General features: G+C 38.6%; 1 protein-coding gene and 1 pseudogene across 3 annotated transcripts in view; one reads left to right on the forward strand and one right to left on the reverse strand.

Annotated features, from left to right (window-relative positions):
- The window catches only part of HERPUD2 (HERPUD family member 2), a 173,131-nt gene that overhangs the window by 141,831 nt on the left and 5,789 nt on the right, over window positions 1-25,511 (forward strand). The gene's annotated exons all lie outside the window — the stretch shown is intronic.
- Window positions 17,418-18,247, reverse strand: LOC129490038 (small ribosomal subunit protein eS6-like; annotated as a pseudogene).

Here is a 25,511-nt window from a genome sequence, read left to right on the forward strand (position 1 = left end):
AACCAAAACAGCATGGTACTGGTACCAAAACAGAGATATAGACCAATGGAACAGAGTAGAGCCCTTGGAAATAATACCACACATCTACAACTATCTGATCTTTGACAAACCTGACAAAAACAAGAGATGGGGAAAGGATTCCCTATTTAATAAATGGTGCTGGGAAAACTGGCTAGCCATATGGAGAAAGCTGAAACTAGATCCCTTCCTTACACCTTATCCAAAAATTAATTCAAAACGGATTAAAGACTTAAATGTTAGACCTAAAACCATAAAAACCCTAGAAGAAAACTTAGGCAATACCATTCAGGACATAGGCATGGGCAAGGACTTCATGACTAAAACACCAAAAGCAATGGCATCAAAAGCCAAAATTGACCAATGGAATCTAATTAAAGAACTTCTGCAGAGCAAAAGAAACTACCATCAGAGTGAACAGGCAACCTACAGAATGGGAGAAAATTTTTACAATCTACCCATCTGACAAAGGGCTAATATCCAGAATCTACAAAGAACTTAAATTTACAAGAAAAAAAACAACTCCATCAACAAGTGGGTGAAGTATATGAACAGACACCTCTCAAAAGAAGACATTTATGCAGCCAATAGACACATGAAAAAATGCTTATCATCACTGACCATTAGAGAAATGCAAATCAAAACCACAACAAGATGCCATCTCACACCAGTTAAAATGGCAATCATTAAAAATTCAGGAAACAACAGGTGCTGGAGAGGATGTGGAGAAATAGGAATGCTTTTACACTGTTGGACTGTAAACTAGTTCAACCATTGTGGAAGACAGTGTAGCGATTCCTCAAGGATCTAGAACTAGAAATATCATTTGACCCAGCCATCCCATTACTGGGCATATACCCAAATGATTATAAATCATGCTGCTGTAAAGACATATGCACACGTAGGTTTATTGTGGCACTATTCACAATAGCAAAGGCTTGGAACCAACCCAAATGTCCGTCAATGATAGAATGGATTAAGAAAATGTGGCACATATACACCATGGAATACTATGCAGCCATAAAAAAGGATAAGTTCATGTCCTTTATAGGGACATGGATGAGGCTGGAAACCATCACTCTGAGCAAACTATCGCCAAGGACAGAAAACAAAACACTGTATGTTCTCACTCATAGGTGGGATGAACAATGAGAACACATGGACACAGGGTGGGGAACATCACACACTGGGTCCTGTTGTGGGGTGGGGGGAGGAGGGAGGGATAGCATTAGGAGATATACCTAATGTAAATGACGAGTTAACAGGTGCAGCACACCAACATGGCACATGGATACATATGTAACAAGCCTGCATGTTGTGAACATGTACCCTAGAACTTAAAGTAAAATAAAAAAAAGGAATAAAAAAATATGAAATAGAACAGGAAAAAAGAAAAAAAAGAAAAATCTGAAATAGTGTTTATTTTGCCAAAAGTGAGTGTTAAAGTACTGAGCAACAAAGTTATTTGAGCTTCACCTAGGGAATCTATTACTAGATGAATAATATTTTATTTTTAATAATGAAGGCAGTATAGCTTAATGATTGTACAGATTCTGGAGCCAGCCTGCCTGGGTTTGAATCTTGTGAATCTGGGTTTGTATTTAGTGACTAGTTTGGGCAAGTCTCTTCTCTACTTTGCTTCAGTTTTCTCATTATTTGGGGGATTATAGAACTCTTACAGGATTTCTATGTGGTTTAAAAGAGTTAGTGTACATAAAGTGATTAAAACAGTAACTGGTACATAGTGATGTATTAGCGATTACTTATAAATTCTTTCATCCTTATAAGTGAATGTTGTACATTCAGCAAACATTTATAAGCATCTCTGTGTATGGTACACTAAAACAGTCAAATGAATGCTTGTGTTAGGTGCTAGAAAATAAGTCTTTATATTTGGAGAGAGTATTTTCTGATTTATAAAGCAATTGATGTGACAATTCAGTATTAGGTTATTCAGTTCAACAATGAACATGATTTGACTTATTCTCATAGTTGTCATTTTTTCTAATGAAGACTTTATACTTTAGATAAATTTTATTTAACATAGTCTTAGCCTTAAAATGTGCAAGAGCCGTAATTTAGTGACCTTGAAGAATTTGCTATCAAAATAAAACAGCTCTGCTCTTTGTTTTCAAATTTATGTATAGCTTATATTTAGCTAGTCTGCATGTGTTGTTTACCACCATGTAGGTTAGTATTCTCAATATTTAGTGAGTGTATTAAAACTGAAAATTGCTTATTTCTGGTCCCTACTCCCTGAGGTTTTGAATCACTAGTTTTGAGATGGTGTTCAGAAGTCTGCCAATCTAACAATACCCTGGGAACCTCACTTTGGGAAATCCTAATGTAGTTGATTATTTGCCTATCTAGCTCCTGAGAAAACATGAGAAGGACAAAGCAGTACATCACCTACAACACTGGCTGTTCATTTACAAAGTTCCATTTATAAGTCTTGACTGTTTTTGGACTCAGTCTGTTGTGCTGTTTATTTACTCTGTAACAGTTACTGGCTGGTTTATAAAAAACCCAGTTTTGTACATTCAGTTTTTCCTGCTGAAATATTAACAGTCTTGTTTAATAACAAATCTGAAAAGCTACTTATTGTACCCATCTATATTGTCTGTTTTGTTAGAATTTATTTTTAAAATTGTTATTTGCACATATTTATGGAGTTCATGTGATGATCATTACACATGCATAGAATGTGTAATGATCAAGTCAGGGTATTTACAGTATCCATCACCTAGAGTATTTATCATTTCTATGTGTTGGTAAGATTTCAAGTCTGCCCTTCTAGCTGTTTTGAAATTTACAGCATTGTTGCTAACTATAGTCAGCCTACCCTGCTGTATTTATACCCATTAACCAACTTCTCATCTTCCCTTCATCACCTCACCCCCACCACCCCCAGCACCCTTCCTAGCCCCTTGTGTCTATCAATCTACTCTCTACCTCCATGAGATGAACTTACTTAGCTTCCATATATGAGTGAGAATATGAAATATTTGTTTTTCTGGCCTGGCTTATTTTACGTAACATAATGACCTCCAGTACCGTTTGTGTTGCTGCAAATGACAGGATTTCGTTCTCTTTTATGGCAAAATAGTATTCTATTGTATATCTATAGCACATTTTCTTATTTGCCCATTAATGAACACTTAGATTGATTCCATCTTTGCTGTTGGGAACAGTGCTGCAGTAAACATGGGAGTGCAGGTATCTTTGACATACTTTTCCTTTGGATAAATAGCCAGCTAGTAGTGGGATTGCTGGATCATAGGGTAGTTTTATGTGTAGTGGTTTTTTTTGTTTTTGTTTTTGAGACGGAGTCCCACTGTGTCTCCCAGGCTAGAGTGCAGTGGTGCGATCTCGGCTCACTGCAAGCTCTACCTCCCAGGTTCCTGCCTCAGCCTCCCGAGTAGCTGGGACTACAGGCGCCTGCCACGGCACCTGGCTAATTTTTTTTGTATTTTTTAGTAGAGATGGGGTTTCACAGTGTTAGCCAGGATGGTCTCGATCTCCTGACCTCGTGATCTGCGCACCTCGGCCTCCCAAAGTGCTGGGATTACAGGCGTGAGCCACCGTGCCCGGCCGTGTTTTTTTTTTTTTTTATTTTTGGGAGAAGGTCTTGCTCTGTTGCCCAGGCTGGAGTGCAGCATCATGATTGTATTCCTGGGCTCAAGCGATTCTCCCCCTTGGCCTCCCAAAGTACTGGAATTACATGTATGAGCTACCACACCCAAACTGTGTTTAGGTTTTTGAGAAATCCCCATATTGTTTTCCATAGTGGCTATACTAATTTACATTCCCACCAACAGTGTATAAAAGGTCCCTTTTCTCCCCATCCTAGCCAGTATCTATTTTTTTTGTCTTTTTAATAATAGCCATTGTAACAGGGGTAAAATTAAATTTCATTGTGGTTTTGATTTGCATTTCCCTACTGAGTCATGTTGAGCATTTTTTTCATATACCTGTTTGCCATTGTATGTCTTCCTTGAGAAATAGCTATTCATGTCCTTTGCCTACTTTTTAATGGGATTATTTGTTTTATTAACTGTAAGAAGAGTTGTATGAGTTCTTTGTATATTCTACATACTAGTTCCTTGTCAGCTGAATAGTTTGCAGGTATTTTCTCCCATTCAGCAGTTGCCTCTTCACTCTGTTGATTGCTTCATTTGCTATGCTTTTTAGTTTAATGTAGTCTCATTTGTCTATTTTTGTTTTTGTTGTCTGTGTTCTAGATGTCTTAGCCATAAAATTTTTGATGAGACCTATATCCTGAAGTGTTTCACCTGTTTTCTTTTAGTAGTTTTATATTTCAGGTCTTAAGTTTAAGTCTTTAATCTGTCTTGAGTTGATTTTTTTATATGGTGAGAGAAAGGGGTTCAGTTTTATTCTTCTGCATATGGCTAGCCAATTTTTCCAGCATCATTTATCGAAGGGAGGGTGTTCTTTCTCCAGTGTATGTTCTTGACACCTTTGTTGAAAATCAGTTGGCTTTTTGAGAAACATTTAGAAAAAAGAAAAAAGGAAAATCAGTTAGTTGTAACTATAACTACATGGATTTATTTCTGGCTTCTCTGTTATGTTCCATTGGTCTTCTGTGTGTATTTTTATATCAATACCATGCTATTTTGGTTACCATAGCCTTGTAATATATTTTCAAGTCAAATAGTGTGATGCCTTCAGCTTTGTTCTTTTGTTCAGGATTACTTTCACTGTTCAGGCTCTTTTTTTGTTCTATATGAATTTTAGGATTTTTTTTCTAATTCTATAAAAAAATGACATTGGTATTTTCATTGAATTTATAGATCGCTTTGGGTAATATGTTAATTCTAATGATACGAGCTCTTCTGATTCATGAGCACAGGGTGTCTTTCCATTTGTTTATATCCTCTTCAATTTCTTTCGTTAGTGTTTTATAGTTTTCCTTATAGAGGTCTTTAACCTACTTGGTTAAATTTATTCCTAAGTATCTTATTGTATTTTTTTGGTAGCTATTGTAAGTGGATTGTCTTCTTGATTTATTTATTTATTTCTTTTTTTACTTTTATTTTTTTGAAATGAAGTTTTGCTCTTGTTGCCCAGTCTGGAGTGCAGTGGTACAATCTCAGCTCACTGCAACCTCTGTCTTTCTGGTTCAAGCGATTCTCCTGCCTCAGCCTCCCAAGTAAGTGAGATTACAGGTTTCTGCCATCATGCCTGGCTAATTTTTTGTATTTTTAGTAGAGGCGGAGTTTCACCATTATGGCCAGGCTGGTCTCAAACTCCTGACCTCAGATGATCCGCCCACCTCGGCCTCCGAAAGTGCTGGGATTACAGGCGTGAGCCACCACACTCGGCTAGATTTCTTTCTTAGCTAGTTTGTTTTTGGTGTGTAGAAATGTTACCGATTTTTGTATTTTGATTTTGTATCCTGTAACTTTCCAAATCTAAGAGTTTATTGGTGTAGTCTATCTACAAAGAGGGATGGTTTGTCTTCCTCTTTTCCAATTTGGCTGCCTTTTCTTACTTTCTCTTGCCTGATGGCTCTGGCTAGGACTCCCAGTACTGTGTTATAAAAGACTGGTAAAAGTGGGGATCCTTGTCTTTTTCCAGCTCTTAGAGGAAAGGCTTTCAGATTTACTTATTCAGTATGATGTTAGCTGTGGGTTTGTTATATATGGTCTTTTTTATGTTGAGATACGTTCCATCTATGCCTAGTTTGTTGAGAGCTTTTATTATGAGGGATGTTGAGATGATCATATGGTTTTTGTCCTTCATTCTGTTGATGTGATGTATCATGTTTATTGATTTGCATCTATTGAATCATTCTTGCATCCCTGGGATAAATCCCATTTGATGATGATGTATTCTCTTTTTGATGTGCTGTTGGATTTGGTTTGCTGTATTTTGTTGAGGACTTTTGTGTCTGTGTTCATCGTTGACCTGTAGTTTTTTGTTGTTTTTGTTGTGTCCTTCTCTGGTTTTAGTATTGGGTTAATGCCTAGTAGAATTCCCTCCTCTTCAATGTTTTGGAGTAGTTTGAAGAGAATTGGTATTAATTCTTCTTTATAAGATTGGTCAAGGCTGGGCACAGTGGCTCATGCCTGTAATCTCAGCACATTGGGAGGCTGAGGTGGGTGGATTGCTTGAGGCCAGAAGTTTTGAGACCAGCCCCTGGCCAACATTGTGAAACCCCATCTCTACTAATGCAAAAATTAGCTGGGCGTCATGGTGCATGCCTATAATCCCAGCTACTCGGGAGTCTGAGGCAGGAGAATCGCTTGAACCCAGGAGGTGGAGGTTGCAGTGAGCTGAGATTGTGCCACTGCACTTCAGCCTGGGCAACAGAGTGAGACTCTATCTCAAATAAATAAATAAAACCCACAAAAATTAGTTGGGTGTAGTGGTATATGCCTGTAATCCCAGCTGTTCAGGTAGCTGAAGCATGAGAATCACTTGGACCCAGGAGGTGGAGGTTGCAGTCAGCCAAGATTGTGCCACTGCACTCTAGCCTGGGCAACAGAGCATGACTCTGTCTTAAAAAAAAAAAAAAAGTTTTGGTTGAATTTGGCAGTGAAGCCATCCAATCCTGGACTTTTCTTTGTTGGGAGATTTTTTTTTTTTTAATTACGGATTCAATCTCATTACTTATTATTGGTCTGTTCAGGTTTTCTGTTTCTTCCTGATTCAATCTTGGCAGGCTGTGTGTGTCTAAGAATTTACCCATTTTCTCTAGGTTTTCTAATGTATTAGTGTGTAGTCGTTCATAATAGCTTGGTTTTCTGATGTATTAGTGTGTAGTTGTTCATAATAGCTTGGTTTTCTGATGTATTAGTGTGTAGTTGTTCATAATAGCTTGATGATTTCTCTTTTATATTTCTGTGGTATTGGTTGTAAGGTTTCCTTTTTCATATCTGACTTTATTTATATGGGTCTTTTTTTTTCTTTGTTACTTAGATAGTGGTTAGCGATTTTATCTTTTCAAAAAGCCAAGTTTTTATTTTGTTGATCTTTTGTATTGTTTTTTTTTTTTCAGTCTATCCTGATCTTTATTATTTCTTTCCCTCTACTAATTTTGGGTTAGGTGATTCTTGCTTTTCTAGTTCTTGGAGGTGTATTGTTGGATTGTTTATTTGAAATCTTTCTACTTTTTTGATGTGAGCATTTATTGCTATAAACATCTCTCTTAGCACCACTTTTGTCATATTCCATAGGTTTTGGTATATTGTTTTTTGACTTTCATTTGTTTCGAGAACTTTTTGTTGTCGTTTTAGAGACAGTCTCACTCTGTTGACCAGGCTGGAGTGCGGTGTGTGATCCTAGCTCACTGCAGAACTCCTAGGCTGAAACAGTCCTTCTGCCTCAGCCTCCTGAGTAGCTGGGATTATAGGCACATGCCACTACACACCACAAACATTTTTTATCTTCTCCTTAATTTCTTCCTTGGCCCAATGGTCATTTAGGAGCATGTTGTTTAATTTCTATGTATTTTGTACAGTTTCCAAAGTTTCTCTTATTACTGATTTCCAGTGTTATTCTGTTGTGGTCATAAAAGATACTTGATATGATTTTGATTTTTAAAAATTTTTTGAGACTTGTTTTGTGGCCTAACATACAGTCTGTTCTGGAGAATGGTCCATGGGCTGATAAGAAGAGTGTGTATTCTGTACCTGTTGGATGAAATGTTCTGTAAATGTCTGTTATGCCCATTTGGTCTGAAGTGCAGTTTGAATCCAGTGTTTCTTTGTTAATTTTCTGTCTAGATGATCTGTGTAATGCTGAGAGTTGGGTGTTGATGTCCCTAGCACTTATTATATTGGATTCTGTCCCTCCCTTTAGGTCTGATCATGTTTTCTTGATAGAGCTGAGTGGTCTGTTGTTTGGTTCATGTATGTTTAGAATTGTTATATCTTTTTGTTGAATTGATCCCTTTATCATTATATAATGACCTTCTTTGTTGTTACTGTTTTTAAATTAAAGTCTGTGTTACCTGTTATAAGGATAGATGTTCTTGTTTGCTTTTGATTTTTGTTTGCTTGGAATATCTTTTTCCATCCCTTACTTTCAGTCTGTGCCTTTACAGTTGAGATGAATTTCTTGTAGGCAGCATATGGTTGGATCATTTTAAAAAATTCTTTCAGCCCCTCTGTATCTTTTAAGTGGTAAGTTTAATTCATTTATATTCAAGATTATTATTGATATGACAGGGCTTATTCCTGTCATTTTAGTAATTGATTTCTGGTTTTTGTATAGCATTTGTTCCTTTCTTTCTCTCATATTGTTTTTCATTTTGGTTGGTGGTTTTCTGTAGTGGTGACATGTAAATTCTTTCTCTTTTTTATTTGTGTATTTGCTCTACCAGTGGGTTTTATATTTTGATGTGTTTCCTTCCAGATATAGGGCTCCCTTAATTATTTCTTGGAGGGCCGGCATAGTGGTGATGGGTTCCTTCAGCTTTTGCTTGTCTGGGAAAGACTTTATTTCTCCTTCATTTATGAAGGATAACTTTGCTGGGTATAGTATCCTTGGCAGAGAGGTTCCTTCCTTTCCTTCCTTCTCTCCCTTCTCTCCCTTCCCTTCCCCTCCCTCCCTCTCTTCCCTCCCTTCCTCCCTTTCTCCCTCCCTCTACTTCCTTTTCTTCCTTTCCTTCCTTTCTTTCCTTCCTGCCTTTCTTTCCTTTTTTCCTTTCTTTTTCTCTCTTTCTTTCTTCACTTCATATATATCCGCCTATTCTCTCCTGGCATGTAAGGTTTCTGCTGAGAAATCTGCTTATAGTCTGCTGGGGATTCTAAGCATTAAGTGACTGGATGCTTTTCTCTTGCTATTTTTAGAATTCTCTCTTTGCCTTTGACAGTTTGACTATAATGTGTTGTGGAGAAGACCATTTTGAATTGTATCTATTTGAGGATTGTTGGGTGAGGTGTCAGAGCCCTGGCACCAGGAAGTGGTCAACTTACGGGTTGGTAAAAAGAATTTACTGACAATAGTACAGGTTTGAAAAAGGAAACTTTATTAGAAAGGAAGAACACTGCAAAATGGTACAGCGGGTGCCTCAGTGAAAGGACTGAGCGCACCATGGTGGATTTTCCTTAGGAGCATTTATAGGCTTTAAGACAGTAGCTTAGGGTTGTAAAATTAGTTTCAGCATGGCATTCTAGAAATGTATAGAAATTTTAGTTACTTATAAAAATTGAAAGAGGCCTGGAATCACATGCTGACTTTAGATACTAGGGAGGTTTGATTACCTCGAAATTCCCCAGATAAGGAGTTTTGCCTCTGTTTGACCTGTTTGATTGTCACCAGGTAGTCTTTGCTCCCTTCTAAATTGCTCAGATAAGAAGTTTTTTATCTCTAGGCCTGTTCAGTGGTCTCCAGATGATTTTCACTCTCCTCAGGTACTTTTTAATGATACCTGTGTCTTTGGTAAATTTCACATTTGTATCCTGAATTGTTTTTCAGATTTTTTTATATTGTTTATCTGAATTCTCTTGTATCGTACTTCTTTAATATCATTATTTTGAATTCGTTTTCTGGATTTCACAATTTTTTTTTTCACTGGAATCCATTGCTGGAGAATTACATTCTTTTGGAAGTGTCATATTTCCTTGCTTTTTCATGTTCCTTCTATCCTTATGTTGATATCTGTGCATGTGGTATAACAGTCCTTCAGTTTTTTGAATTTGCTTTTGTAGGGGGGCACTTTTTCCTAAAGATGTGTCTATAGTGTTGTTTGGGTAGGCCACTTTGGCTTTGATTCTGTATGTATACCATAGTGTAGTCTCTGTATGAATTTTGTCAGGAACAGTGTCAGTAGTGTCCGATTTTCTCAGTGTCTTAGGGTGTGGTTTTTAGTGGAGGCTGTGGTGAAGTTTTGCTGGGGACAGGGGTGTCAGGTGGGCCAATCTTTAGGTCCCAGTGATGGCAGTGGTAGGCTGAGTATGCCTGTCCTTAGGCCCCAGTGTGGCATACGCTGGCACCAGTGTGAGATGATCCAGGTGGGCCAATTCTTGGGGGGCCTCCAGCCAGCTTGTTTGGATGCCATCAGTGACAGTGGTGGGCTGGGCAGTTTGGCCTGTCATCAGGCCCCTAGGCAGTGGATATGCCATGGATTATGGCAGTAGTAGTGGTGGGACAAACCTCTGGCTCCCAAGCAGTCTGTGGTGGTGTTGGTGATGACTGCAGTGGGTTGGGTGGGCCAGTTCCCAAGCCCACAGGTAGTGCATGCACATCGGTGTCTGCTGTGGTAGTAGTGGCAGATTGGGTCCTCAGGCTCTGGGAGGAGTACTCAGGTGCCAGCAGTTGTGGATGGTGCAATCCACAGACCCCTGGATGGCATGCTCAGCCACTGGAGGTGGGTGGAACTGGGCCAGGCTGACTTGATCTCAGGCCCCCTGGTGGTTTGTGCAGCTGCTGGTTCTGGTAGGCGAGGATGGTGTGATCCCCAGACTTCCAGTACAGTGCTTGGGAGATGCACTGCAGCCTGTTACTGGGAGGGCTGGGTTGCTTTCAGTGACAACAGTCGTAAATTGGTGTGGGGGGGTACGCTTTGGTCTCAGATGGCAGCTGCAAGCTGGCAGCCTGTCCTCAGGGTGCTTGTAAATGCTCAGTAGCACCATTCTCAGGTGTGGGGTTGCTGACGATGTCTTGCACTTTGGCCCAAGATACATCAGTTAGCAGCGCCACCTGGGAATGCACAGGGGATCTCAGTGAGGCTCCAGGGGTGTGAGATACAGGGGTTCTTGGGCCCCAGGGCAGGATGTAGCCCACTGGGGGTTGGACTCTGAAAATGGTGCCTTGCTGTAGCTACTTAGGGCTTAGGAGGTGTGTGGGACCCGTTGTGAACTCCTCTTGAGCAGTGCCTTCGCGTGGTCTCCTGTTAATCTCGGGGCCCATGTGCATTAAGGGTCTGTCTTATGACTAGGATTACAGGAGTCTGCAGTGGGAATGTAGACTGCTGGGGGTCTCCACTTAACCTTTCCCTGCACTGGGGAGCCTTTCCAGGCCTTGCTTCCCTCTCCTTCCTTGCCTTAGGTGTTGCCTGTCACTTCTCTATTGAATTCCAGCTTTCTCCCTTAGGTGATCTACTGGAAGTGTGATCATCTACTCAGTATTTTTGTTCTTTTTTGTGGAGGAGGTGAGTTATCAGATGCCTGTAGTTAGCCATCATTAAGCCTCTCTTAGAATCCCTATTGTCTGATTTTTTTAAAGTAAAAATTTCTTGTAGCCCAGCACTCAGAAATAACCATATAAACCAAAAATAAAATTCTCAAGTCCCCCAACCATCTGAGTGGACCTCTCCTCTTAGCCCGGGCACTCCAGAGTGAACCTGAAAAACTGGTTCAGGCCATGATGGGAAGGGAGAGTGGGACATCCCTCATTATACCCTCCTCCGTTTTGGAATTCAGGAAAAGCCGACCAGCATTTAACATCAACACAGACCTTAAGTCTGATAAGAAATATTTACCATCTATTCTCTCTGAAGGCTGCTACCTGGAGCTTTATCTATATGATAAAACTTTGGTCTCTACAACCCCTTATCATACCTCAGACATTCCTTTCTGTTGATAATAATTCTTTCACTCAAGTGCCAGTAATATTTTTAAAAAATCTACCTATAACCTGGAAGCCCCTGCTTTGAGTTATCCTGCCTTTCTGGACCAAACCAATATATATTTCACATGTATTTGATGTCACATGTCTCCCTAAAATGTATAAAACTAGGGTATCCCCTGACCACCTTGGGCACATGTTCTCAGGATCTCCTGAGGGCTGTGTCACAGACCATCGGTCACTCGTATTTGGCTCAGAATAAATCTCTTCAAATATTTTACACCGTTTGACACTTTTTATTGACAACCATTACTAACATTTTAGTAACTATCCTTCTAAACACTTTTCTATGTATGCTTTTAAAATAGAAACATCATACTGTTCATTTTGTTTTGTAAACTTAAAAAAAAAACATAATATAGTTTGGACATATTTCCAGGTCAAATATAAATCCACAACTTTTTTTTTTTTTTTTTTTTTCAGAGATGGAGTCTTGCTCTGTCGCCCAGGCTGGAGTGCAGTGGCGCGATCTCAGCTCACTGCAAGCTCCGCCTCCCGGGTTCATGCCATTCTCCTGCCTCAGCCTCCCGAGTAGCTGGGACTACAGGCACCTGCCACCATGCCTGGCTAATTTTTTGTATTTTTAGTAGAGATGGGGTTTCATCATGTTAGCTAGGATGGTCTTGATCTCTTGACCTTGTGATCCGCCCGCCTCATCCTCCCAAAGCACTGGGATTACAGGCGTGAGCCACTGCGCCCGGCCATAAATCCACAACATTTAAAGTCTGTATGATTTTTCTTTATGTAGATTTACTAATTTGTTCACACATATATTGATGGAGAACGTATTAGTTAGTTTTGCTGCATGCTAACCTCAAAATCTCAGTGGCTTACATTTTTTCTTGTTCACAGATCTTTTAGTCACTGCTACAGCTCTTCCTTGGGTTGTTCAGGTCTGTTTCAAGTTTCTCATTCTCTGTAGATCAGTAATTTCGTGGCACACATTCTTCTCATGGCAAATGACAGGAAAACAAGAGGGCAAGCTAATGACTGAGCACATTTGAAGTCTTCTGCCTGTCACATTTACTAATACTACATTGGCCAAAGCAATCACATGGCCACTCTCAACAGCTCAGCAGCATTGAGAGGGAGAAGTGTTGCAAAATTACATCCGGTGCTGTGCTGGTAAATGCTTAACAGCTGGCTTTGTGGGTGAGGGAAATAAAGCCCTAGATTTGTAGCATTTGCTGATATCTCTGGTGTAAATACTCCCATCATGGCTCAGCAGTCTACTGTTATGAGCCAGGTGAGCCAGCGTAAACCAGCTTTGCTACTGCGGGGCAGATAGTATGCATGTATAATCCTGTTATAGAAGACTGAAGAATTGGGGCGATCTTTTACCATAAATATTTGGGTCAGTTTTTTTTCCCACGAAATATTACCATAATCAGCATTCTTAAATGTGTGTGCTTACATATTAGCAGTCATTATTTTAGGATAAATTGTGAGAAGGGGAATTCCTGAGTCAAAGTGTTCTTAATACTTTTTGAGGCCCTTAAAGACTTGCAAAACTGCAGTAAAGTTGTACCAGTTTACTTTCTCAGTAACGTTGAAAATCCTGAGTCTCTTGTACAGATATGTACTTGCTAAAGTGATTAGTTGGGATGTCCTTGTTTTAATTTGAGACATGGTAAAGAGGCATTCTTTATGTTTCGTGAGTTGCTTATTTGTTGGTGTGGTGGTATCTTTAAAAATTCATTTACCACACTTTATCCAAAAGGATATTAATAACTAATACTTATTGAGCATTAGCAGAAGCTAGGCATTGTATTAAGTACCTATATGTGCCTTACTTCACTACATTTTATACAAACTCTGGTCTCAGCACTGTTATCTGCCACTTATGGATGAGGAGAATGAGACTTAAAGATTATGCAGTTTGCCTAAGTTCACAGTAGCAGAACTAGAATTCAAATCCATTTTTAACTTGGAGGCCTATATTCTTAACAGCATTGCTGAAGTGACTATTTTGTCTATCATTTGTTTCACCGTTTTTTCCGGGGTTATCATTCGTATTTTGACTTTATTCGTAATGGCGGTGTCACACCTCCAACCACAATTCAAAACTTTTTTTCTGGTGAGATCTACCAGTCAGATTTTAAGTATTGGTGACTGTGTGAGCAAATCTATTTGCATGAAGACCCTGTGACTTCATTCAGTAAATGTTTACTTTAGAATCTGCTGTGTACTAGGCACTCAGGAGAGGAAAATGAATTCTGTTCTTTCTCACTGGAAGTAGGTCAGATAAGCACATGAATTACCATCTGCTGATGGGCTGTCATGTCCTGGAAAAAAGTGCTGAGGGAGCCTGGAGGAGGGCGGGACTATCTCTGCTTGGAGGAGTGGGAAGGGCTTCAGAGGTGATAACATCCAGCTTTATTATGTTATTATTGATAACAACCATAAGTAATCACTTTTTCAATGGATTTCTTAATTAATTCAGTTAAAAAATGCTATGTCACTCCAGTCACTAAATGTTGGTGGCCTGCATGATTCATTACCTGTGTTTGTGAGCAACAACTGGTCAGGTCTGGCGAGTACTAGGGGAATTCACCTGGGATTTGACTGGTCCACAGATTAGCCACTCAGGCTGTGTGTGTTAGGTAAGAGTTTTTGAGTGGCAAATATCAGAAATCAACTCCAGTTAGCTTAAGCAGAAAAAGGACTATATTGGGAGGATACTGGGAAATCTCACTGAATCCCAGGAATCACTAAAGTCCCAGGCCCCCAGGAGGCTGAGGACCAGGGTAGGAGTTTTGGGCGTTTGTCGGGTCTCTTCCATTTGTCCCTCCAGCTCCACTCTCTTTCTTTCTCTCCTGCTCGATGCTTCCATGGACTGTATTGATGGGCGTTATGAACTGTAGCAATAGGCTCCTGTGCCCTTTGACTTCTGGTTGTGTTTGGGCAGTGATGTGTTTTGTCAGGAGATCAGAGGAAGAAAGGGGAGTGAGGCCAACAGTTCATCTCCTACCTTGGCTCCTACCTTGGATAATGCCTTGGGCTAGTCAAGTCCCTTGGCCAGTAGTCACAGGTTGTCTGCAGATGGCCTTCTGGGCATGACTTTCTCCTTCCAAGCTCTAGTAACCAGTCCTGTGTTTTATCCCTTTGGCCCTAGATGTGATAACAGCTCTGCTTTTCCCATCCCCAGGGTACTGTACTATCCCTTATGGTTTCTCTATACCTTGATTAGTTCTATGCTGGGCTATGTTGGAGCTTGAAGCAAAAGGAAGTATCAGTGATATGGTTTGGATCAGTGTCCCTACCCAAATCTCATGTTCAACTGTAATCCCAAGTGTTGGAGGTGGGGACTGGTGGGAGGTGATTGGGTCATGGGGGTGGAGTTCTCATGAATGGGTTAGCACCATCCCCTCAGTGCTGTTCTCATGACAGTGACTGGGTGAGTTATGAGATCTGGTTGTTTAAAACTGTGTGGCACCTCCCCTCTCTCTTCCTTCTGCACTCGTCCTGTGAAGTGCGTCGCTCTCCCTTCACCTTCCACCATGACTGAAAGTTTCCTGAGGCCTCCCCAGAAGTTGAACAGAGGCCAGCCTCATGCTTCCTGTACAGCCCACAGAACTGTGAGCCAATTAAACCTCTTTTCTTTATAAATTAAAAAAAAAAAAAAAAAAAAAAAAACAAACAAAAAAAAAACATCTGATCTGTCTTTAAGGGGGTTAATAGGGAGAACAAAGCAAGTGCAGAGTCTTGAAAAGGAGGCTTCTGGGAACACAGTGGGGATTCCATGAGGTTGCTGGAGTGGTCGGGGAAGCAAGGCTAATTTAGCATGTTTCCTGTGAAAGTTTGTTCCTGAAGTTTCCGGTTCCTTTAATCTCTTCTCCTCTGTAATTTTAACTTTTTAAAACCTATGATGATTGTCTTTTGGTATAGCTTTCAAGTATATAATTATGAATGACAGTCTTTCTACTTCTTGTTTTTTTTTTCATAATTTCTATAGTACTCCAGTAATTTTATGTGTTTCAGTGAATTTGCCTTGCTCCTTTTTTTCTGTGTTTAGTTATTATCCTACAGTGCTAACTAGTATAGTCTATCTGAAAAGAAAAAAAAAAGCTGTCAGAACTTCTGCCACCAGCTGTGATTTTCTCCAGCTTGTTTATTTCAGCTGTTTCCTCATTGTGACTTTCCTAGGGGCAGAGGGAGAAACCAGGTTATTATCTTACTCAGTTTTCCTTGCATAAAGAATATGACATTTTCTATGGGGACAGGCATATTACACATTCCAAATAGTTACATGTACCTCATGTTTCTGCTATTTTATTTTGCTTTTTGCCAAAAAAAGAAGACAATTAATTTAACATTTTGTATTTTCTTCCAGTATCCTTTCTTTCTTTCTTTTTCTTTTTTTAAATAGATGGGATCTCACTCTCTTGCCCAGGCTGGAGTGTGGTGGTGCCATCATAGCTCACTGCAGCCTTGAACTTCTGGGCTAAAGTGATCTCCCACCTCAGCTTCCTGAGTAGCTGGGACTACAGACATGTGCCACCATGCCCAGCTAGTTGAGATTTTTTTTTAGAGATAGGGTCTCGTTATGTTGCTTAGGCTGGTCTCAAACTCCTGGCTTCAAGCAATCCTCCCATCTCAGCCTCCCAAGTAGCTAGGATTATAGGCTTGAACCACTGTGCCCAGCTCAGTATCCTTTATTTTGTAAATGTTTTTATTTAATATAGTTGAAATTTTTACTGTGTTGGTAACCTTACATGTTTTCATTTAATGTTGAATAATCTTAAGTGGAATTTACAAATTACTAGATTAAATAGTTGCTTATAATCAGTATTTTATTTTCATTTTCAATATTTTCTTTTTTTTTTTTTTTGGAGACGGAGTCTCCCTCTGTTGCCCAGGCTGGAGTGCAGTGGCGCAATCTCGGCTCACTGCAAGCTCCGCCTCCCGGGTTCACGCCATTCTCCTGCCTCAGCGCCCCCCCGAGTAGCTGGGACTACAGGCGCCCGCCACCATGCCCGGCTAATTTTTTGTATTTTTAGTAGAGACGGGGTTTCCCCGTGATCTCGATCTCCTGACCTCGTGATCCGCCCACCTCGGCCTCCCAAAGTGCTGGGATTACAAGCGTGAGCCACTGCGCCCGGCCTTATTTTCAATATTTTCTTAATGCTCATATGAAGTTGTTCAGTACATATTTATTGTGCTAGATGCTAGAGATACAGTAATAATGGATAAAGCCTATTTCCTGTCCTTAGGAACACAGAGACTAGTCAGAGAGACAGTAGATTAAACAGGCAATTTATTTTTAAAATTATTTTCTAAGAGGTAATACATGTGAGTGGTACCGTGTTCAAAACAAAACAAAACAAAACAAAAGTATATAAGAGTTTCATTTCTATGTCTTATACCACTTGCCCTCCTTAGAGGCAACCATTATTAGCTGTTCCCTTGTATTCTAGAGATAAAAATGTGCTTACACAAGTATGTGTGTATGTGCATGCATGTGTACATGCATGTTTATTTTAACACATAATGGCATACTTTCTATACAGTAAGTCCTCACTTAAAATCATGATAGGGTCTTGGAAACTGCAACTTTAAGTGAAACAGTGTTAACAAAACCAACTTTTTTTTTCATTAATGTTATAAAAAAATGACATTTTTCCAGGACCTGTTATACATCGTTTTGTTTAAAGTCACAGTTTCCAAGAACCTATTGACAATGGAAGTGAGGACTTACTGTAGACACTAGCCTATATCCTGTTTTTTCACTAAATATATTAATAACTGCACCACATTAATACACAAGAGCTGTCCCATTCTTTGTTTATATTTTTTAGTTTTTTTTTTTTTCCCAAGTCTGATCTTTTTTCTTTGTTACTCAAAAAATCTTATTTCTGACTGGATTCAGACTTAGAAGTAGAAGCTCGCAGAGAGGAAAGTCTGCGTCTCTTCGCAATTTGTTCCTGGCACTGCTCCTTAGCCTCCTTCATTCTCTTGGCCAAAAGTTTGGCATATTCTGCAACCTCTTCCTTATTTTTCGTAGTACGCTGCTTCTTCAGAGCAATACGTCGCCGTTTGTGCTGCAGGACACGTGGATTAACAAGACACTAAATCTTGGGTGCTTTGGTCCTAGGTTTCTTACCTTCTTTATTTAAGGGCTTTCTTACAACATACTGGCGGACATCATCTTCTTTAAAGAGATTGAAAAGTTTGCGGATTCTGCTAGCTCTTTTGGGGCCCAGGCGGCGAGGCACTGTAGTATCAGTCAGTCCAGGGATATCCTTCTCTCCTTTTTTTACAGTAACCAAGTTGAGAACGCTCAGATTTACATCCACAATGCAACCACAAACTGATTTTCTGTTTCTTTCTCTGGTTCTCCTTGGTCTGTAACAGGAATGCCCCTTACTCAGTAGGAGGCGGATACGGCCATGGGTCAAGACACCCTGCTTCGTGGGGAAACCTTGTTTGTCGTTCCCACCACTGATTCGGACGACATAACCCTTCCATTCTTCACCCAGAGCGTCAGCAGCAACTTCTGTGGCCATACGCTTCTCATAAAAAGTACGAAGTTTGCGTTCATCGTCCACTTCAATGAGTTTCTGGCAGCCAGTGGCTGGGAAGGAGATGTTCAGCTTCATCTTGAAGCAGCTGAACGCCTCCGAGGCACCACGGAAAAGAGCTATTTTTTAGTTTTTATTTTTATTTTGTTAGAGATGGGATCTCACTATATCGCCCAGACTTTCCTGAACTCCTGGGCTCAAGCAGTCCTCCTGCCTCAGCCTCCCGAGTAGCTGTGACTACAGGGAAGCCCAACTGTCTCATTCTTTATTAATTGCACGGCATTCTATTATACAGATTACTATAATTTAATGAACCAGTCCCTGCTGATGGATATTTAGGTTAAACAGTCAGTATTTTTATATACTGCTTTTTTATTTTTAAGACTTTATTATACTTTTTAAACATTCACAAAGTACAGAAGATATTGTAATGAACCCCAGTGTACCTAATACCTAACTTCAACAATTAACAAATTACCATTGTTCATCTAGTTCCCCTTCTGTTTCCTTTTTTATCCTTGCGCTGGAGTTTAAAACAAAACCTAGACCTTATAATTTTATCTGTAAACAGTATGTATTTGTAACAGATATGGTAGCTATGGGCTTTAAAAAATCTTAATCACAATACTATTAGAAATCTCAACAAAACTTAAAAATCTTCAATATCATCTAGTATTCACTTTGTGTTCAGTTTTTCCTGAGTGTCTCAGATGTCTTTTTATAATTATTGTGATTGAATCAGTATTTGAAGAGACTAACATAGTGCATTTGGTTGATGTTTCCTTTTTTTGTTGTTGTTGAGACAGAGCCTCACTGTTTCCCCCAGGCTAGAGTGCAGTGGTGCAATCTTGGCTCACTGGAACCTCTGCCTCCTGGGTTCAAGCGATTCTCCTGTCTCAGCCTCCTGAGTAGCTGGGACTACAGGTGCACATCTCCACACTGGCTAATTTTTGTCTTTTTAGTAGAGATGGAGTTTCACCATGTTGGCCAGGCTGGTCTCGAACTCCTGAGCTCAAGTGATCCACCTGCCTCAGGCCCCCATAGTTCTGGGATTACAGGCATGAGCCACCGCGCCTGGCAGGTTGATGTTTCTTAAAGCTTTTCTAATCTAATTCCCTTTTCCTTTCTTTTCTTACTTCATACTCTTTCTGTAGTTGTTCTGTGTTATTTCCCACAGTGGTCTAAATATAGCTAAGTTCTCATGGTGTCATTTAGCATTTTTCTGTATCCTATATTGCCTGTAAACTGGCAGGTAGATCTAGGGCCTGACTATATTCAATTAAGGTTTATCTTTTTTTTTTTTTTTTAAAGCAATTATCCCATGGGTGGGTGGTGCTATGTATGTTTTGGAAAAAAGGAAAAAAAAAATCATGAGTTCATACCGATATTTCAAATTTAGGTTAAAAGTTAGAGTTTTCACAAATCATCTTTGGTATGTGTATTTATATATCTTCTATGCTAAAACATCCTAGTCCCTAATGAATTAGCATAATTACTTATTTGCTTTATCTGTATGTACATATGCTTATGTTTTTCAAATAGTTTTAAAATAGCAGTACTGTTTCCACTTTTGTAAGATCACTGAATGTGGTTTAAAACTTTTATTTTTCTTTTTGTATTTAGTATTTACCCTACTAGGGATAGTTAAAATATTGTTTTGAAGTCAGTAGAATAATTCTCTGTATGGTTATACTATTAAACTTGAAACTTTTTAGTTTTTTTTTTTTACAGCTTTCTATTTTTTTCTTTTTAGTTTAGTTTTTTTATTTATATAAAACATTATTAATGTTCCAGTGTCAAAACAAGATACATTCAGAGAGGCTTATTTTCATTTTCTTCACTTGTCTTGTTCTCTTCCTTTCCATAATAATTTATTATTTTATTTTTATTATTATTTTTTCCATTGGTTTCTTTGTGGAAAATTCATGAAAGTGTGTGTGTGTGTTTGCGTGTGTACACACACATATATATGTATACACACATATAAATATATCCTCATTCTTATACAAATGTTATTATACATATTCTTCTTAACATTGTTTTTCAACAAAATTTCACATAAATATCTAAGAAGTCACTCCATAGGAGTAGAGAGAGATCTTCATTCCTTTTTATAGCTGCATACTAATTCATTCAGTGTGTAAACTGTGACATCCAACCTCATATTGACAAATATTTGAGTTATTTACAGTCTTTGCTATTATAAATAGTGTTTTGATGAATAGTTTTGTGGAAACATCCCTTCATATTTTTGTTATATTTTGGCTTTGCTGTATTTAGGATAGATTTGTGTCTTAAAGTAGGAATGGGCCAAAGTAGATAGATCAGAGAGTAAATGCCTACATAGGTGTGCAGTTAAAAAGGCAGTTTCAACGTGGCGATTAAGTGCTATGATAACATTCTCTATTTTAAAAAAAATTAATGAACTATTGTCCCTGTCTCCAGTTCCTCTCTATTATTAGAGGACAGCGGGCTGGAAGTGGGAGTATGTATAAAGGTTTTATTAAAGGGCAGAGATGTGAAGTTTTTTCCATATTTCATATTTCTATAAGCTAATTTTCAAAAGCAGAATTACTTGGGCAGTTGGGCATAAGAGCAAAGCTTTTTAAAAAACTTTTAGGTTCATGGGTGCATGTTCAGGTTTGTTACATAGGTAAACTCGTGTCATGGAGGTTTGTTTTACAGATTATTTGGTCACTCAGGTACTAAGCCTAGTACCCAGTAGTTATTTTTTCTGATCCTCTCCCTCCTCCTACCCTCCACTCTCAACTAGGCCCAAGTGTCTGTTGTTCTCCTCTTTGTGTCCATGTGTTCTCATCATTTAGCTCCCACTAATAAGTGAGAACATGCGGTATTTGGTTTTCTGCTCGTGCATTAGTTTCCTAAGGATAATGACCTCCAGCTCCATCCATGTTCCCGCAAAAGACATGATCTCATTTTCTTTTATGACTGTATAGTGTTCCATGGTGTATATGTACTTTTTCTTTATCCAATCTGTCATTGATGAGCATTTAGGTTGATTCTATGCCTTTGCTATTGTGAATAGTGCTGCATGAACATTCACATGCATATGTCTTTATTGTAGAATGATTTATATTTCTTTGGGTGTATACCCAGTAATGGAATTACTGGGTCAAATGGTAGTTCTGTTTTTAGCTCTTTGAGGAATCACCACTCTGCTTTCCACAATGGTTGAACTAATTTACACTCCCACCAACAGTGTAGAAGTGTTCCCTTTTCTCTGCAACCTTACCAGCATCTGTTATTTTTTAACGTTTTAATAGTAGCTATTCTGACTGGTGTGATATGGTATCTCATTATGGTTTTGATTTGCATTTCTGTAATGATCAGTGATGTTGAGCTTTTTCTCATTTGCTTGTTGGCCGCATGTATATCTTCTTTTGAAAAGTGTGTGTTCATGTTCTTTGCCCACTTTTTAAATGTTTTTCTTTTCTTTTAAAATTGTTTAAGTTCTTTATAGATGCTAGATATTAGACTTTTGTCTGATGTATAGTTCGCAAATATTTTCTTCCATTCTGTAGAGTGTTTGTTTACACTGGTGATAGTTTCTTTTGCTGTGCAGAAGCTCTTAAGTTTAAGTAGATCCCACTTGTTAATTTTTGCTTTTGTTGCAATTGCTTTTGGCATCTTTGTCATGAAATCTTTGCCCACTCTTGTGTCCAGAATGGTATTACCTAGGTTGTCTTACAGGATTTTTATAGTTTTGAGTTTTACCTGTAAGTCTTTAAACCATCTTGAGTTGATTTTTGTCTATGATGTAAGGAAGGTGGGTCCAGTTTCAGTCTTCTGCATATGACTAGCCAATTATCCTAGCAGCATTTATTGAATAGTTTTCCCATTGCTTGTTTTTGTCAGCTTTATCAAAGATCAGACAGTTGTAGGTGTGCAGCCTTATTTCTGGGCTCTCTGTTTTGTTCCATTGGTCTGTGTGTCTGTTTTTGTACCAGTACCATGCTGGTTTAGTTACTGTAGACCTGCAGTAGTTTGAAGTCAGGTAACATGATGCCTCCATCTTTGTTCCTTTTGCCTGGGATTGCCTTGGCTATTCGGGCTCTTTTTTGGTTCCATATGGATTTTAAAATAGTTTTTTCTAGTTCTGTGAAAAATGGCATTGGTAGTTTCATAGGGATTGCATTGAATCTACAAATTGCTTTGGATAGTGTGGCCATTTTAATGATATTGATTCTTCTTATCCATAAGGTAGAATTTTTTTTCCATAAAGCGAAACATTTTTAAAGGTCTTTAATTTTGTAATTGTGTTTTAACGGCTTATTCCAATTTATACTGCCACCAGCAATCAAAGAGTTAGGTTTTACCTGTACCTCTTGCCAATAATAGATACTTTTATTTAATCTTTTCTACCTTGGCAAACAAACTTAAAAAAGCTATCTTTGGGCCGGGCGCAGTGGCTCACGCCTGTAATCCCAGCACTTTGGGAGGCTGAGGCGGATGGATCACGAGGTCAGGAGATCGAGACCACGGTGAAACCCCGTCTCACTAAAAATACAAAAAATTAGCCGGGTGCAGTGGCGGGCGCCTGTAGTCCCAGCTACTCCAGAGGCTGAGGCAGGAGAATGGCGTGAACCCGGGAGGCGGAGCTTGCAGTGAGCCAAGATCGCGCCACTGCACTCCAGCCTGGGTGACAGAGCGAGTCTCCGTCTCAAAAAAAAAAAAAAAAAGCTATCTTTGCTTTAATTAGTATTTGATATCCTAATGATTACTGTTTCTATTAGTTGTTTATACAGAAAAGATATTAACTACAATTTATTGCAACATTTCTTAGCCATTTCTCTTTAAATTTTGTTGTCAAATATGTTGATTTTTTTTTCTGCTTTCTTCTGTTACTTAAGTTAGGAAAGTCCTTCCTCCAAAGAGTTGGTAAATAATTCTAGTTTCTTGTAGGCTATCTGAGGTTTAACTCTTAATACTTTATTTCAGCTCTCTTATTTGAATATATAGAATGAGATGAAGCTTTTAAACTCCTTTCCCCCACAGATTTGGTAATCTTTTTTCCTAGCATTAAATAACAATTCTCTTTAACTTGTTGTTTAATGATGCATCCTCTAAAATATATTAAATTCTTAAGTAATGTGTTTCATTGTATCTATTCCTATGTATTTTATTAATAACTTTATAATTTAGCATCAGATCCTTTATTCCTTGTTTCTGGAGAATACCAAATGCATACCATCTTGTCTGAGGGTAATGAACACAACTGAAAATTATAGTATGTCATCTTGGGCCTGGGATGTATTTGGCAATTATATCGTCCAGTAGTTTTCTAACTTATTAGGGAAAAAGGGAAGAATACTTTGGGGAGGTTATTTATTTATTTTGGCAACATATTTTCAATAATCACCTTATGTTCTCCGTATGTTTTGGGCAGCATGCAGTAGGGTGACATGGGAAGCTATAACTTTTTAAAAAAGTAATTGTTAGTGGCTTCTTCTTCTCCCTTGAGCTTTAAAAACAGTGACAAAGTCCGGCCTTCCCATTTTACAGTTGAAGTAACAGACTTGTTTGACATTCTTATTAATGATAGAGATTGGTGGAGATTTGCTTTCAAGGGGATGGGTTTTTTCATAATGGGAAATACTAATAAAATTTAAAATATACACCTAGATACAGCATATTGCTGTAATACTTGATTTAGGTAGTTTTATAGATTTGCTCAGAGATGCATCAGCTCCCTGGTGTAAATGCTGAGTTGTACAAAACAAATGTGTTTATAATACTTCTCTGCCTTAGTGGTATGGCTTTCTCTCCCGAGTTGATCACTAACTGACATCTTTTTAAAGGAATAGCTGGGTTGAGGTTTGCTTTTTTTGAGGTGGGGAAGTGCTGTGTCGTCTGTTGTCCCCTGTGTCCAAGAGAGCTGAAGTTTTTTCCCCCTTATATAGGACCCTATATGAAGGAAATATATATAAAATATTAGGAGATTGAAGGGTCTTTTGAGGATGGGACCCTATGTGGCTGCCACTGCTCCATCAAGAATAAGGGAAGTTCAGGTAATATGTGGGGAAGGTGATGCCTTACCTAGCACCAGGTTTCCTTAAGTATAGCCTGTTCATAAGGCTTAGCTCCCCAAGCTCTTCTAAGTTAGGTTTCTATAATCAATTATTACCAATCGTATGTGTAAACAGTCTTTAGAATATAAAATTACAGTGAATAATTTATTCTTGTCTCACTCTGGATAGACCAAACTAGTATCAGCTAAAGATAAAAATCAAGTAATGTGAAGAAGAGTTAGCAGATTCACAGAGAATTCTGCATTTACTTACCTGTTTATCTCTGTAGTTGTCTTGATATATGTGATTTTCTACAAATCTCACATTATACACTTTGGCATCGTGTTTGGTGTTGGAATGGGGGAGAGTAAAAATAAAACTAGCTAACATTTCATGAATACAGGGTAAGAATCTTGTGAGGAAGATTCTATTATTAGATCCATTTTAGAAGTGAGGAAACTGAAGTATAGAGAAGTTAAATGTGACCTTCCACAAGTTTTACTAAATTAATAGAATTTGGCCAGGCGCAGTGGCTCATGTCTGTAATCCTACCACTCTGGGAGTCCAAGGCGGGCGGATCACCTGAGGTCAGGAGTTCGAGACCAGCCTGGCCAACACAGTGAAACCCTGTCTCTACTAAAAATACAAAAAAAAAAAATTAGCCAGGTGGGGTGGCGCGTGCCTATAGTCCCAGCTACTTGGGAGACTGAGGCAGGAGAATTGCTTGAATCCAGGAGGCAGAGGTTTCAGTGAGCCGAGATCACGCCACTACACTCCAGCCTGGGCGAAAGAGTGAGATTCTGTCTCAAAAAAAAAAAAAAAGAAAGAAAATTTTAACCTACTTTAAGAATGTATGTGTGAACATGTTCTACTAATCTTGTCTCTTTACAGAATATTTTACAGGTTTTTGTAATGTTCTTTTTTATTTTACAGCTCATAGCTGCTATATTTTAATAACACTATTACTGATATAAAATATCATTTGTCTGTTTCACCATTCCCCAAAATATTTTGCCATGAAATTTATTTTAGGGCTTTGTTTCTTAAGGAAAATGTACTTAAAATGAAGGTATTTTTGGCTTCATGTAATGAAATGAGAAGATAATAAATGTTTAGATTGGATGTACATTTTGTGGTGTTTCTTTTTGTTTTCCCTTTAAAACTGGACTGAAATGTTAGTTATTCTATATAGTTGGGCCCCGGGTCAACTTATGTAAGACATATTGTCTTATTTGAAGAATTGTTGAAAATAAGTATTTTTCTTTTCAGTGAGATTTAAATATATTCTGTTAATGGTTGACTTGGGGTTCAGAAATGAAAATTTATAATAATACTTTTAGCTGCTAGA

This window comes from Symphalangus syndactylus, chromosome 9 (assembly GCF_028878055.3).
Source record: "Symphalangus syndactylus isolate Jambi chromosome 9, NHGRI_mSymSyn1-v2.1_pri, whole genome shotgun sequence".
NCBI lineage: Eukaryota > Metazoa > Chordata > Mammalia > Primates > Hylobatidae > Symphalangus > Symphalangus syndactylus.